This window comes from Hypanus sabinus, chromosome 9 (assembly GCF_030144855.1).
Source record: "Hypanus sabinus isolate sHypSab1 chromosome 9, sHypSab1.hap1, whole genome shotgun sequence".
Lineage (NCBI taxonomy): Eukaryota > Metazoa > Chordata > Chondrichthyes > Myliobatiformes > Dasyatidae > Hypanus > Hypanus sabinus.
The window spans coordinates 63,551,950-63,568,616 of NC_082714.1; the positions used below are offsets into that span (position 1 = coordinate 63,551,950).

Sequence of the window (16,667 nt, forward strand, 5' to 3'; positions counted from 1 at the left end):
TATGGAATTCATTTTCACAGATGGCTGTGGAAGACAAGTCATTTAAAGTGGTTGATGGGTATTTGATTAGTCAGGTTATCAAAGATTACAGGGAGAAGGCAGGAGAATGGGGTTGAGAGGGATAATAAGTTAGCCATGATGGAATGGCAGAGCAGACTCGATGGATTGACTGGCCTAATTCTGCTCTTATGTCTTATGGTCTTATGAATGGATGGCAATATCAGATCCAGCAACCTCGATCAGCTGCCAGGGGTATTTGAAGATATTTGTAACTTCTTCCTACATCAACTTGAAGTTCTCACCTTCTTTAAGAAGACCACTATTATTCCAGTATCAAGGCAAAGATCAGGTAACATGCTTTCATGACTGCTGCCAGTGGCTCTGTCATCCACCATTATGTGGTGCTTTGAGAAGCTGGCCATAGCACACCATCTCCAACATCTGAGGAACTTCAGCTCATTGAAGTCTCCAGTTGTCTGGAGAATTCAGTGGACTGTAGACTGAATTTAAAATGCAGCTCAGAGTAATATTCTTCATGGAGCTACAGACTTGGCTTGATTGCAAACTGGGAAACATCTCATTTACCTGAGATGTCTGCATATGCATGAATGCAGGTCAGACACAGCAGTGATTAACACTCATTTTGGGTGTGTTGGTATGAAGATCTAGATGTTTGAAAACTCTGTGCAATGCAAAGGAAGCATTATGAATGCCTGTAATTATAAAAATTGTCCTGTTGTTATCATTCTTCTTTAATATATAAAACTATGATATAATATTGGGTCAGAGAGCCTCTGTCCAGACTGACTCTAAAGGCTGTTAGCTTGTTTGTGCCGAATAAAGACTTCTGCACTACCAGTATCGTGTCTCTCTGGTGGCATTCATTGCCAGTCACAACACTGCCAAACAGGTCTACAGCAGGTCCCTGTCCAAAAAGTTCATCTCTGGAGCATCTGGATAATAGACCTGGGACTCATCACATCCTTTTGCAACTGTATCCTTGACTTCCTAACCAACCAATTGCAATAAGTAAGGACAGGCAGTGACATCGCCACAAATTTTTCTCAACACTGGCGCCCTACCAGACTGTGCCCTCATCCCCCAGTTTGCCACCTCTGCTACTCAGAACTGTGTGGTCAGATTCTGTTCTAACGCCATCTACAGGTCTGCAGATGAGGTGGCATTCATTTCAAACAACAATGAGTCAGAGGAGATAAAACCCCAGTGCCATGGTGTCATAGCAACTATCTGTCCCTCAATGTCAGCAAAACAAAAGAACTGGTCACTGGGAGACAGTGCGCACATTCCTGCTTATGTTAACAATGATCAGATTGAGAAGTTCCTATTCCTATGAGTGAACATTATCAATAGCCTTTACTGGTCAAACCACCTAGACTCAATGGTGAATAAAGTTCACCAGTCTCTCTACTTCCTCAGTGGCTAAAGAAATTTGGTATGTCCCTTTTGACCCTCACCAATTATTTCTGATGCACCATACAAAGCATCCTATCTGGGTGCACAACAGCTTGGTATGGTAACTACTCTGCAAGAAACTACAGCGAGTTGTGAACACAGCTCAACACATCAAGAAAACCAACCTTCCCTCCATGGACTCTATCTACACTTCTCGCTGTTTTGGTAAAACAACCAAAATAATTGAAGACCACACTCACCCTGGACATTCTCTCTTCTCCCTCCTCCCATCGGGCAAAAGATACAAAACCAGAATCTCCCATTCTGGACGGTGATGCACCTGTTCACCTCTTTAGCCAAGAAAGCACAACAGCATCTCCATTTCCTGAGGGGACTGAGGCAAGTGAGGCCCCCCCCCCCCCATTCATTCTAACCAATTTTTACAGGAACGACATTGAAAGTGTTCTAACCAGCTGCATCACTGTCTGGTACAGGAATTGCAAGACATCTGACCACAAAACCCCACAAAGGATTCCGAGAACTGCTGAGAGGATCATTGGGGTCTCTCTTCCACCCATCCAAGATATTTGACAGGAGCACTGAGTATACAGAGCCCTTAGAATTGTCAAGGGTAACTCCTATCCACCCTACAATCTCTTTGGCCCCCTATTACCAGGCGACAGATTCCATGGCATTAGGACAAGGACTGCTCGGATGGGAAACAGCTTCTTCCCCCAGACCAGGAGACTACTGGACTACCTGCCACCACCCAGGTCTCATCACGTATGAAGTGTAATACTGTTTACTTTTTAACTTGTGTCATAAATACACCTTATGCTAAATGTCAGTCTTCTGAAATACAATTTATTATTTGTGGTGATATTACTTTATGTGTTGTGTGCGAGATATATGTACTGGGTTGTGCACCTTGGTCTAGACTCTGGAGGAACATTGTTTCGTTTGGCTGTACACTCAGACTGCATAACTCTACCCCAAGTAGCACTGATTCATTACAAAGCAGTTATTCAGTTCTTCATTGAAATTATTAAAAATGACAAAAATTTATTCTAAGCAACACTTAAAGCTTCTAGAGTGGCCCCTATTACTGTAAGCATTCAATCAGCCAATGAGAGTGCTTTATATATGCTGAGTCACTCACAGCCAATCATGTGTTAGTTCACGCTCTGCCTCCACCACCAATGTAAACATTCTTGGTCCCTCACCAATTTATTCCATTTTTTCACCCATAATGTCTGGAAAATGGCCTGCAACTTCCAGTGAACATAGTACATGAAAGATGTCTAGGATAAACATCGGCATGGATGTTAAGCTGCAAGTGATATGCAAAGATGTTCATGATGGCAATGTTGAAGAGATACTGTATTCTCATGGTGAGAGTCTTAGCAATGAAGAGCTTCAAAAATTTGCAGAACAACGCATCCTGGGTGAATCTGAGGATACGGCTGGAGAAGAGGAAACACCAGCAAGAAACCTCACCACAAAATTCCTCAGCATGGCATCACCACAATCACACAAATCATGGACCAGTTCATCGATTATGACTCTGAATGGGAGCGAAGCAATAAGGCAAAGAGAGGAGTTCTCAACATGATTTCCTGCCACCAAGAACTGCTTCATGAGGGGAAAATTAAGAAAAGGCAGTCAAATCTCGATGTCTACGTGAAGAAGAACCCGAAGTTAGAGAAGGACCCACAGGCTGGTCCCTCCTCTAAAGTGTAACCACAGCCCGCTTCCCTCCGCTGCTGCGATGTGTTGCTGCTCCGTTGACGTACAGGTTCGGACTATTTGTGTGGTTGTTACTCCACAAACTACTGAGGTACATAAAATGATATATATCACAGATTTGATTTTTTAATCAAGAACACATGCCCATTTATGTAGTGCTATATTGCCCCCACAGAGTGCTGATTTACATAGTGCTCCACCTCCGAGGAATACATCCTCAGCATTAAGTGGGATCTGAGTGTATACATTGTATACAGCTGAATGACAATAAACTTTAACTTGACTTCAACAGAAAGCATGTAGCACCAACTCAAGGACAGTCCCACTGTTGTTCGGACTCTTGTGTATTAAGGTCAGCTGTCTTGCCTGCCTGCTTTGTACAGGAACAGTATATTCTCCATTCTGTTATTAGTTTTCCCCTGTGTTACTTCATTGTACTAACTTGATGAAATGATCTATGTAAATGTCTTGCAAAGTTTGTCACTGTACATCGGTAATGGGGCAATAACAAACTTATTTATCAATATTATTTAGGGAAATAAGAAAGTAAGTGATAGACATACAGTAGCTCTAGACCATTCATCCCCTCTGCCCACATTACTATTCAAAGATAGTATGAATGATCTTTCAGCTCAATTCCATAATATTGCACTAACTCCAATTCACTTGGTTCTCTGAATATTCAAAATCAGTCACACTTTCTTAAATATACTAAGTGACTGAGTCTCCAGTGACCTCTTGCACAGAGAATTCCAAAGATTGGCACCTCCATCCTCTCAAACCTCATCAGGATTTTGTATCTTCCAATGAGATTGCCTAAATTCTTGCCCAATCTGCTTAATCTCTCCTCATTTGCAAACATGCATTGAATAAACCAACTTGGTGAATTTTCATTGCACTTCCTCTGTCACAGATCAGGAGTGCAGACCAGTATATTGTCCTCCACAGGCAGTCACACCTGGGTCCTGTATAATGGAGATGCCATCCTTGACCTTATACTCAAATTCTCTTACAATAAAGACCAACATAACCTTCCTAATTGCTTTCAGTATTTTTATATTCACTTCCAGTGATCCATGTACAAGAACAGTTAGGTCCCTCTATACATCAACACCAGTCATCTCTCACCATTTAAAAATACTTTGCCCTTTTACTTCTGTACCACTCCCACATTAAATTCTCTCTCCCATTCACTATCTATCTATATTGCCTTAAAGCCTTTGCATCCTTATCTCAAACTACACAGCTGTCCAATTCTGTATCAGCAGCTGACAGCAACCTAGCATTCCCAATGGTCAAATAACCACCAATCACTCCAAAGACAACAACACTGTTACCAGGTCAGTGGGCAGGAAACCCTCATCCCTTCTTTCAATCACTCTGGCTGAAGCTATGCCTGTGTCTGTCCACTTCCAGGTCAGCTGACAGCCACTAAGCATTCTTATTGGTCAAAAAAAAACATCAATCACTCTCAACCCGGAACGTGACTGTTCATTTCCCACCACAGAGGCTGCCTGACCTGCTGTTTCTCCAGCTCCTTTGTGCGCCAATCACTCTGTCTGTGCCAACACCTATGGCAGCCAATCTTCAAGTCAGCTAACAGCCAACTCTGGCATGGGAAGATCTTAACGGGCAGAGGAAAAGATTCAAGAAGATGCTTGAAACCTCCTTGATAAAATGCAGCCATGCCCACCAATTCCTGGAAATCTCAGACCTATGACTGCTTGAGTGGAGAAGGAGCATTTAGAATAACAATGCAAAGTATCCACATGACCATCCTATCAGCCACCTGCTGCCCAATCTGTGGAAGAGCCTGTAGTTCTGACAACCAAATCATCAGTCACCACATGATCTACACAGCCAGAATGGAAGCAAACTCTTGGGATTGCCCAAGATGAAGCAGAGGCGCATGACTCCCTCATTCAAATTACTAATACAGAAAGCATATTGTCCCATTCCCCACGTCAAACCCTTGATCAGAGCCTGTTTTCTATCAAATAACTAACACTCCATTCCCACCAAAACCTCTCATGCTGTCTAATTTTGTTCCAAACCTCTCATGTAGCACCTAATCAAAAATCTCTGAAATCCAAATATATCATATCTACCTGTTCACCCTTATCTTCCCTTCATGTATGGGACTACCTGAGCAGATCCTTTTAAAAGATTCTAATCACTTCCTTCTGTCCTGCACTGTTTTTGGATTCAATCACTTAACACTTTACTATGTATCAGTCAAAACTTCCATCCAACAGGTGGCATTATCTTTTTATGAGGATCAGATTCAGTATTCAATAACTGGAAGACAGAAGGGCTGTTTTACAAATCCTTGGGATAAAGACAGGAATTGGTGTACTTTGCTAGTGTTAGAAAAGAAAACAAATCCATCTGCAGATCATTCCCTTAGATCTGGATGGCCATAATCTTTGTGACATACAACAGATAAGGTTCCTGTTGTCCTCACCTACCAACCCATTAGCCTCCGCTTCCAACACATAATTCTCCATTACTTCCACCATTTCCAACAGGGTTGCACCACCAAGCACATCTTTCCCTTGAACCTCTCTCACTTCCTGCTTTCCGCAGGAAACACTCTCTACGTGACTCAAAAATCCCTCCTGAATGATGTCCCACCTGGTACTTATCCTTGTATGCGGGACAAGTGCCATACCTACCTCTTCACCTCCTCCCTTACCTCAGGGCCACGAACAGTCTGTCTGGGAGAGGCGACTCTACACTAATGAATCTGTTGGGTTCATCTACTGCATTTGGCACTCCCACTGTGGCCTCCTGTAGATCAGTGAGACCTAATATAAATTGGGAGAACATTTCGACAAGCACCTTCACTCCGTCCACCACAAAAAGTGGGATTTCCTGGTGGCCATACATTTAATTCTAATTTCCATTCCCATTCCAGCATGTCAGTCCATGGCCTCTTCTATCGCCATGATGAAGCCACACTTAAGCTAGAAGAGCAACACCTCCAACCTAATGGTGTGAACATCAATTTCTCTAACTTCCGGTAAATTTCCTCTCCCCTCCTCCCCTTCACCATTCCTGTTTCCCTCTCTCACCTTATCTCCTAACCTGCCCATCGCCTCCCTCTGGTGCCCATCACCCTTTCCTTTCTTCCATGATCTTCAGTCCTCTCCTGTCAGATTCCCCCTTCTCCAGCCCTTTATCTCTTTCACCAACCAACCTCCAGCTCGTTACTTCACCCCTCTCTCAGTTTCACCTGTCACCTCCCACCTGTGCTTCTTCCTTCCTCCCCCACCATCTTCCTCTAACATCTTTTCCAGCCCTGCTGAAGGATCTCAGCCTGAAACGTTGACTGTTCACTCTTTTTCATAGATGCTGTCTGGCCTGCTGAGTTCTTCCAGCACTTTGTGTGTGCTGTGATAATGAGTTGTGTTCAGTTTCTCAGGGTACTTGCTGGAAGTCGATCACACTTACATGACAGTCAAAGACCACCCACAGGTACATTGTTCAGCACACCCCAATTTCCCTCTTAAAGACGTATCAATGCAAGAACCACGAATGAACTATATGCTACCCTGCCATTATTTTTAAAGACTGAATTTTATTTTGCATTTTGTGGGGTCTACTGTATATTGGGAGAACTTGTGCACACTTGCAGACAGCTTCTGCCCCCTTGCCATGATTTCTCAGCTGCGTACACTGGGGAACCATAATATTTCTTCCGTGGGGAAACCTAGAACGAAAGAGTCATGGTCTAAAAGTAAACATTGCCATTTCAGTTAGAATGAACTGTTTTTGTTTCTGACGAAGGGTCTCGGCCTGAAACGTCGACAGTGCTTCTCCTTATAGATGCTGCCTGGCCTGCTGTGTTCCACCAGCATTTTGTGTGAGTTGTTTGAATTTCCAGCATCTGCAGATTTCCTTGTGTTCTTGTTTCTGTCAGCAGTCCTTAGAATGCTCTTCTTCAAGGGGCAAAGTCTTTTAATATTTTTAAGGCAAAAATAGAGGATTCTGAATATAAAATGGGGTGAAAGGTTACAAGGGGTTGAGTTGCAGATCTGGAAAATTGATATTTTCTTTTATTATTGTCATGTGTGCCAAAGCGCAGTGACAAACCTCTGTATGGCATCCATATCGATAATTTCATCACAACAGTTTGAATTAGTTCAAGGGAAAACAATAACAGAAAGCAAGATAAAGTGGTACACTTAGAAATACAATTAGATCAGCTGTGATCTAACTTTGAGTCATACTTTTGATGGAGCATCTCCCATCAAACCTAAAACTGCTTTGTTTCTGAAATCAAGTTAATCGACAAGCATTGATTCAACACAGAACATGTTTACAATCTTGTGATCATTCTTCTGTTCCAAACAAACGCTTCTTTATTAACTTAAACTCATAACAATTAAAGTCACAATTAAAGGCCATAGCAATATCATTATCCTCTTGAGCCATTCCATTATCATTCAATAACTTCAAAAATTAATCTTGGTGCCGTGACTTATTACCCAAGCAAACTTGAAAACCAAGTCTATTTTTTTTCTAATAATGAATTCACAAAGGCTTACTGTGTTCTCAGATCAGTATGGAAATTTTCTCTTGAGTGTTTGACTAAAAAGAATTCCAGCCTTTTGATTCAATAGTGTTCTTTGTTCACTATTCTTTCTTATTGAGTGTCCTTAAAATCGTCAAAGCCACAGGAGGTAGTGGGGATAAGCTCCACAAGACCATACGATATAGGAGAATTTGGCCCATCGACTCTGCTTCACCATTTTAGCATGTCCAATCCATTTCCCTCTCAGCCCCAATCTCCTGCCTCCTCCACATATCCCCTCATGCCCTGACTAATCAAAAATCTATCAATTTCTGCCTTAAATATACCCAATGTCTTGCCTCCACAGCCTACTTCCACAGATTCGCTACTCTCTGTCTAAATAAATTCCTCCTCTTCTCTGTTCTAGATAGACCTCCCTCTATTCTGAGGCTGTGCTCTTGGGTCCTAGACTCACCCACTAGAGGAAATATCCTCTCCATGTTCACTCTATCTAGGCCTTTCAGCATTCAATAAGTTTCAATAAAATCCCCCCCCCCCACTTACTTACTGCTCAATTTCAGCAAGTACAGGCCCAGAGCCAACAAAAATCTTAATATGACAAGCTCTTCATTCCCAGAATCATTCTCACTAACTTCCTTTGAACCCTCTCCAATGTCAGCACATAATAGATAAGGGACCCAAAACTGCTCACAACACTCCAAGTGAGGTCTTGCCAGTGTACATTCTTGCTTTTATATTTTAGTTCTCTAGAAATGAAAGTGAACATCGCATTTGCTTCCTCATCACCAACTCAACGTACAAATTGGGGAATCCTGCAGGAGGGCTACCACGTCCCTTTGCACTTCAGAGTTTTGAATTTCATCTTCATTTAGAAAATAGTCAATCCTTTTGTTTCTTCTACCCAAGTGCAGAGCCATACACTTCCCAACACTCTATTCCATCTGCCACTTCTTTAACCATTCTCTTAATCTGTCTAAGTCCTTCTGTAGCCTCTCTACTTCCTCAAAACCTCCTGCCCCTCCACCTACCTTGTATCATCAGCAAACTATGAAACAAAACCATCTGTTATCCAAATCATTGACATATAATGTGAAAAGAATGGGTCAAAGCACAGACCCCTATGGAACACCACTAGTCACCAGCAGCCAGCCAGAAAAGGCTCCCTTTGTTCCCACTCTTCGTCTCCTGCTAATCAGCCAATGTTCTATCCACACTAGTATCTCAGAATTAGATTTAATATCACCAACGTATGTAATGAAATTTGTTAACTTTACAGCAGCAGTACAATGCAATATATGATAAATACAGAAAAAACTGAATTACAGTAAGTACATATATATATTTGCATTGGGTGTTGTGCAATAATCTGGAGGCAATAAGAAAGCTTTAAGGTTAAGGAACCCTTAGGGATCAGTGATTCCAATATGATTGAGTTCACCTTGAAATTTGAGAAGGAGAAACTAAATTCCAATGTGTCAGTATTTCAGTGGAACAAAGGAAATTACAATGGTATGAGAGGGGAACTGGCCAAGGTTGACTGGAAGGGGACACTAGCAGGAAGGACAGCAGAGTAGCAAAGGCTGGAGTTTCTGCAAAAAATGAGGGAAGTGCAAGACAGATATATTCCAAATAAGAAGAAATATTCGAATGGAAGAAGGACACTACCGTAGCTGACAAGTAAAGTCAGAGCTAAAATGAAAACAAAAGAGAGGGTATACAAGGAATCCAAAGCTAGTGGGAAGATAGAGGATTGGGAAGCTTTTAAAAACTTGCAAAAGGAAACTAAGAAGGTCATTGGGAAAGAAAAGATGAATTATGAGAGGAAGCTAGAGACTAACATCAAGGAAGATACTAAATGCTTTTTTAAGTATATAAAGGGTAAATGACAGTCAAGGGACAGTCAATAGAAAATGATGCTGGAGATATTGTAATGAAAGATGCAGAGATGGCAGAGGAACTGAATGCGTATTTTGCATCGGTCTTCACAGTGGAAGACATCTTCAGTGTATTCAAGAGTGTCAGGGAAGTGAAGTATGTACAGTAAAAATTACAACTGAGAAGGTGCTCAGGAAGCTTAATGGTGGATAAATTTCCTGGATCTGATGGAATGCACCATTGGGTTCTGAAGGAAGTAACTGGAGAGATTGTGGAGACATTAACAATGATCTTTTAAGAATTGCTAGATTCTGGCATTGTACTGGGTGACTAGAAAATTGCAAATGTAACTCTGCTATTTAAGAACGGTGGCAGGCAGCAGAAAGGAACCTATAGACCTGTTAGCCTGACATCAGTGGTTGGAAAGTTGTTGGAATCGAGTGTTAGGGATGAGATTATGGAATACCTGAAGGCACATGACAAGATAGGCCAAAGCCAGCATGGCTTCCTGAAAGGAAAATTCTGTCTGACAAACATACTTCAATTCTTTGAGGAAATTACAACCAGGGTAGACAAAGAAGATGCAGTAGATGTGGCATACTTGGATTTTCAGAAGGCCCTTGACAAGATGCTGCACATGAGGCTGCTTAGCAAGATAAGAGTCCATAGAATTACAGAGGAGTTACTAGCAAGGGTGGAGCATTGGCTGATCAGCAGAAAACAGAGAGGGATCCTATTCTGGCTGGCTGTCGGTTACCAGTGGAGTTCCACAGGAGTCGGTGTTGGGACCACTGCTTTTTACGATGTATGTGAATGAATTATTAGACTATGGGATTAATGGATTTGTGACTAAATTTGCCAATGAATCAAAGATAGGTGGAGGAGCAGGTAGTGTTGAGGAAACAGAGAGCATGCAGAGAGACTAGATAGTTTAGGGGAATGAGCAAAGAAGTAGAAAATGAAATACAATGTTGGAAAGTGTATGGTCATGCACTTCAGTGGAAGAAATAAATGGGCAGACTATTATTTAGATGGGGAGAGAATTCAAAATGCAGAGATACAAAGGGACTTGGGAATCCTTGTGCAGGATACCCTAATGGTTAACTTCCAGGTTGAATCGGTTGTGAAGAAGGTGTATGCAATGTTGGTATTCATTTCTAGAGGTATAGAATATAAGAGCAGGGATGTGATGTTGAGGCTCTATAGGGCACTCGTGAGATCACACTTGGAGTACTGTGTGGAGTACTCCTATATCTTATGGTCTTATAGACTTATGCATATTAAATTGTTAAATTAAAATAAGGAGTGCACAAGCAGAAATAAAAAAAGTAATGAGGTGGTACTCATGGGTTCAAAGCCCATTCAGAAATCAAATGGCTGAAGGGAAGAAGCTGTTCCTGAATCACTGACTGGGTGCCTTCAAGCTACTGTACCTCCTTCCTGATGGTAACAATGAGAAGGCGGTATGTCCTGAGTGGTAGGCGTCCATAATGATAGACACCCCACCTTTCAGAGGGACCACTCCTTAAAGATGTCTTGGATACTACAGAGGCAAGTACCTATGACAGAGCTGACTAAGTTTACAACTTTCTGCAGTCTACTTTGATCCTGTGCAGTAGATTCCACCCCCCCCACCCCCATAACAGATGGTCAGAATGCTCTCTACAAAACATCTGTAGAAGTTTTCAAGTGTTTTAGGTGATAAATTGAATCTCCATAAACTCCTAATGCAATATACCTGCTGTCTTGCCTTCTTTACAGTTGCATCGATATGTTGGGACCAGGTTAGGTCCTCAGAGTTATTCACACCCAGGAGCTTGAAACTGCTCACTCTCTCCACTTCTGATCTCTCTATGAGGATTGATTCATGTTACCTCAACTTACCCTTCCTGAAGTCCACAGTCAACTCTTTGGTCTTACTCACATTGAGTACAGAGTTGTTGCTGTGACACCACTCAACTAGCAGGTATATCTTGTTCCTGTACACCCACTCGTCACCATCTGAGATTCTACCAATGATCAGCAAATTTATAGATGGCATTTGAGCTATGCCTAGCCACACAGCCATGGATAAAGAGAGAGTAGAGCAGTGGACTAAGCACACATCCTTGAGGAGCACCAGTGTTGGGCAAGGTGGATCCACTTGCAGAGGGAGGTACGGTGGACCAGGTTCTGTAGCTTTTCAATCAGGAGAGTGAGAATGGTGGTGTTAAATGCTGAGCTATAGTCAATGTACAGCATCCTGATATAAGTATATTATCTTTATTATAGGTACAGTATCTTTACTGTAATGCCATAGGCTCTTAACGTTAAACAGCCTCATGTGTGGCACCTTGTCAAAGGCCTTCTGAAAATCCAAGTACACCACATCCACTGATTCCCCTTTGTCTATCCTCCTTGTTCCAAAAGATTTGTCAGGGAAAATTTTCCCTTAAGGAAACCATTCTGACTTTGACCTATTTTATCCTGTGCCTCCAAGTACCCTGTAACCATTTAACCAACCACTGAGGTCAGACTAACAGACCTATAATTTCCTGTCTTCTGCCTCTCTCTGTTTTTGAAGAGTGGAGTAACATTTGCAATTTTCCATTCCTCCAGAACCATGCCAGAATCAATTGAATTCAGGATCAATGAATTCAATTCAAAATTGAAGGATCAATACTAATGCGTCCATGTTCTCTTCAGTGACTTCTTTCAAAACCCTGGGGTGTACACCATCTGGCCCAGGTGACTTATCTACCTTCAGACCTTTCAGTTTCCCATGAACCTTCTCCCTGGTAATGGAAACATCACACACTTCTAACCCCTGCCACTCTCAAACTTCTGGCCTGCTGCACAGTGAAAAATTATACAAAATATTTATTCAGTTCTTCCACAATTTCCTTGTCCCCCATTACTACCTCTCCGGCATCATTTTTCCAGCGGTCCAATATCTACTCTCCCTCTCTTTCACATGCTGTTCATCAAAAGTAACTTCTAGTATCCTCTTTAATATTATTGGCTAGCTTACTTTCATATACGATCTTTTCCTTCTTTATGACTTTTTAGTTGCCTTTTGTTGGTTTTGAAGAGCCTCCCATTTTTCCAACTTCCCACTAATTTTTGCTCTATTATATGCCCTCTCTGACTATTACATTGGCTTTGACTTCTCTTGTCAGCCACGAAAATGTCATCCTGCATTTGGGATACTTCTTTCTTTTTGGGATGTATATATTTTATTGATCCCAGTAATTCTAGCTATTGCTGTTCTGCTATCATCCTTGCCAGTGTACTTTTCCGATCAATTTTGGCCAGTTTCACTCTCATGTCTCTGTAATTCCACTTATGCCACTGTAATACTGACTGCAGCCTCTCCTCAAATTTCAGGGTGAATATCTTATATTATGGTGATTTGTCCCTAAGGGTTCCTTTGCCTTAAATTCACCAATCAGTTCCAGTTCATTGCACAATACCCAATCCAGAATAGCTGATCCCCAGTGGGCTCAGCCACAAACTGCTCTAAAAAGCCATCTCATAGGCATTCTACAAATTCCTCCTCTTGCAATCCAGCAGCAACATGATTTTCCCAATCTACCTGCATATTGAAGTCCCCATGACTATCGTAGCATTACCCTTTTGGTATGAATTTTCTACCTCCCATTGTAATTTGTAGATCACATCTCTACCTCTGTTTGGGGGTCTGTACATAATTCCCATCAGGGTCTTTTTACCCTTGTAGTTCCTTAGTTCTACCCACAATGATTCAACACCTTTTGACCCTATGTCACCATCTTCTAATGACTTGATTTCTTTTGTTAACCAACAGAGTCATGCCACCCGCTCTGTCTACCTTCCTGTCCTTTTGATACAACATACTTTGGACATCAAGCTCCCAGCTATAATCTTCTTTCAGCCACGATTCAGTGATGTCTACAACATCATACATGCCAAATTGTAACTGTGCTACAAGTTCATCCAGCTTATTCAGTGTACTGTGCACATTCAAATATATATAACACCTTCAGTCCTGTGTTCACCCTTTTCAATTTTGTCCTCCTTTTACAATGCAGCTCATCCTCTTGACTGCAATTTTGCCCTATCATTAGCCTCTCCTTGCTCGCAGTCTCACTCCACACTGCCTCTGTTTGTAAACCAGCTACCTCATCCTCAGCTCAATCACTCCAGTTCCCATCCTCCTGCCAAATGAGCTTAAAAACTCACAAACAGCTTTGGCAAACCTGCCCGCAGGGACCTGCTCTGCGAGTACACAGCTCCTCTGTAGAGAAAGTTAAGTGCACCAAGTTCCTGGGAGTTCACGTCATGGATGACTTCATCTTAGCCCTTAATACCACCTTTGTGAACAAGAAGGCATTGCAGTGCCTCCACTTCTGAAGGAGATTGAGGCAAGTGACCCCCCGCCCCATTTTTACTTAATGTTATTGGAGCATCATTGAAAGCAGTTAAGAATTGGACCGGAATCCCTACAAAGGACTGTGAGAACAGCTGGAGAAACATTGTCTCATTTCACAGTATACATGTATATAGCTCAATTACAATAAACTGGACTTGAACTGACTTGATATTGGTCCCCCTCAGGTTCAAGTATAACCCGCTCCTTTTGTACAGGCTGTACCTTCCCTAGAAGAAATCCCAATGATCAATAAGTCTGAAACCCTGCCCCCTGTGTCAGTTCCTCAGCCATACGTTCATCTCCCTCTACCTATTAAATGCTCCCAATAGTGCGTATCTCAAATAGCCTCTGACAACCAGTTCAAGCTCTTGGCCTTCATGTGTGGCTTAGCTGCCAAGCCTGGCAGATCCATTTCTACTGACAGGAGAAGGGGCAAAGGTGGGTTACTGGTGCCTTAAAACCAGTTGCTTTGGGCAGATGGGGCTCATCAGCCTTGGTTGGCAGCTCATCTTGGAGAAGGAAAACTGATCTCAAACTTCCACTGCCTTGTAGCTGTACCCACTCATCTGGAAGGCTTCAGGAGCAGACCCCAAGAAAAACCTGAAGCTGGAAACCCTAAGGGCAGACTTACGTTGAGTTCAATGCTGACTGGCATCTCTGGTGCCAAACTGTACTGATCTCTGCCATTCCTTTGGATTAATCAGCTGCGTGGAGAGAAGGTTTCTGCTGCATGGGCATCAGCTTGCTCTCCATATCGTACTGTTCTGGCTTGCGTACCATGTAGACTGCTAAGGCGCAACTTCCATGGTCAACAGGTCTCGTGCTTCTCATTGAATCCACTTTACATCAAAATAAGTGTAGGAGGGAAAATGCATGCAATCAATGAAATAAATAGCTAGGAGTCCCTCAAAATAACAAGGCTCCTAATAGAACCAACCAAACATCAGCTGCTCACAGTGAGCCCTCACATCATTCCCCAGCTGAGCTGACTATAGAAGAACACAAGCCAATTCTTCCCACCTTAGAAAAGATATTCAGCAAGGAGACAAAAGATTTGCATTTACAGAACAGTTTTCACAATTTCTGGACATTACAGTTCATAATGAACTTTCAAAACATGGTCACTTTCACAAAGTGGGAAACGATTTAGCCAATTTGTATTTGACAAGTTCCCACAAACCACCAAATGAAAATGAGCAGAGGAACAACTTTTACATGAGACTGCTGGAGATCAATGTGACTGTACAGACTGAGCTGATTTAAGGCAGGAAAATGTTAGAAGGGGTTGTGCTTCTGCAGAGTCATTTGTGATTCTGGAGTGCACAAAGTATTTTATAAGAGTATAATACAAGTGACATACACAATTATCCTGTAGAAAACATAATTAAGGTCACATGGGGTGCAACTTTATAAGGCTTCAAGCTTACATCAAGTTCCCTCAGAATCAGATGAGGAGTAAAGTCCCTAGGTATAAATACCATGATAAATATGTCTGAACCATGAAGCAACAATCAATGTTGATCTTCCATAAGGTTCCTGAACTAACTGATCCCATCAGTCAGAACAGCAGCATAATCAGGCAGAAGATACCAAACTTGAAAGTAACATATCAAGAAGCTAAAGGACAGCTTCAATCCCACTCTTGAACAGACCACTTGAGGAGTAAGATGAACTCCTAACCTTACAATCTACCTCATTAAGGCCCATGCATCATAATGTCCACCTGCACTGCACTTTCTCTATAATTGAAATGGCAGCAGTGTGTTCTACATTCTGGTATTGTTTTTCTTTTGCACTCCCCTGACGAACTTGTATTTCAACATCATCATAATGGATCTTTTTCACATTATGTCAATGTACGAAACAATAATAAACCAATTCCAAAGAGTCCTGAGATTGTCTACCACTACTACACTCTTCTTCTCCTCTGCCTTCTGAACCACGGAGGCAGAGGTAGTGCCAGAGACACAGTCGCTGCATCTCTGATAGGTCGTCCCCACCCCCACACAACAGTATCCAAAGCTGAATACTTATTATTGAGGGGAACAGCCACAGGAGTATTCTGCACTGGCTACCGATTTCCTTTTCCTCTTTTGACAGTCACCAGGTATCTGCCTCCAGAAACTTTGAAATTACTACCTCTCTGTAGTCCCTAATTTTCACCTCCTCATTTTCCCATATAAGCCAAAAGGGTATTGACCTGCAACTCCACTTACTTAATATGGTCCCAAAGGAGCTGCAGCTCGGTGCACTTTATGTAGATGTAGCTATCAGGAAGACTGAAAGGCTCCCAGAGTTCCCACCTCTCACACAAAGAGCACATCACTAACCCTGGACTCATTCTCATGCACTAGCTGCTCACTAATAGCCAAAGAAAGAGAGAAAAATAATTATAGCTTACTTAGAGCATCTGTCTGTTCTCACAGAGGCCGGTTGAGCCAAAGCCTGACCACTCTAACATTATCCACTCACACAATGACCACTCCTACAATTCCAAACAATGTGTACAGGCATCCAGACAAACACAATTGTCTGAGAGAGGTAATTAGCAGCCACTGTATGTCAGCTGATTTTAACAGCTGCAAGATTATCGAGTACAGATGACTGGAGAACAATGGAGTTCAAGCTTGAATCTGTTGCTTCTTACAGCTCTTTAGATCCCAAATGGCTCAGGCCATTGGATCCCAGAATCAGAACAACACTTAC

At 42.2% G+C, this 16,667-nt stretch overlaps 1 protein-coding gene across 1 annotated transcript in view; it reads right to left on the reverse strand.

The window, feature by feature from the left end:
• Positions 1–16,667, reverse strand: part of micall2a (mical-like 2a) — a 114,496-nt gene that overhangs the window by 29,554 nt on the left and 68,275 nt on the right. The gene's annotated exons all lie outside the window — the stretch shown is intronic.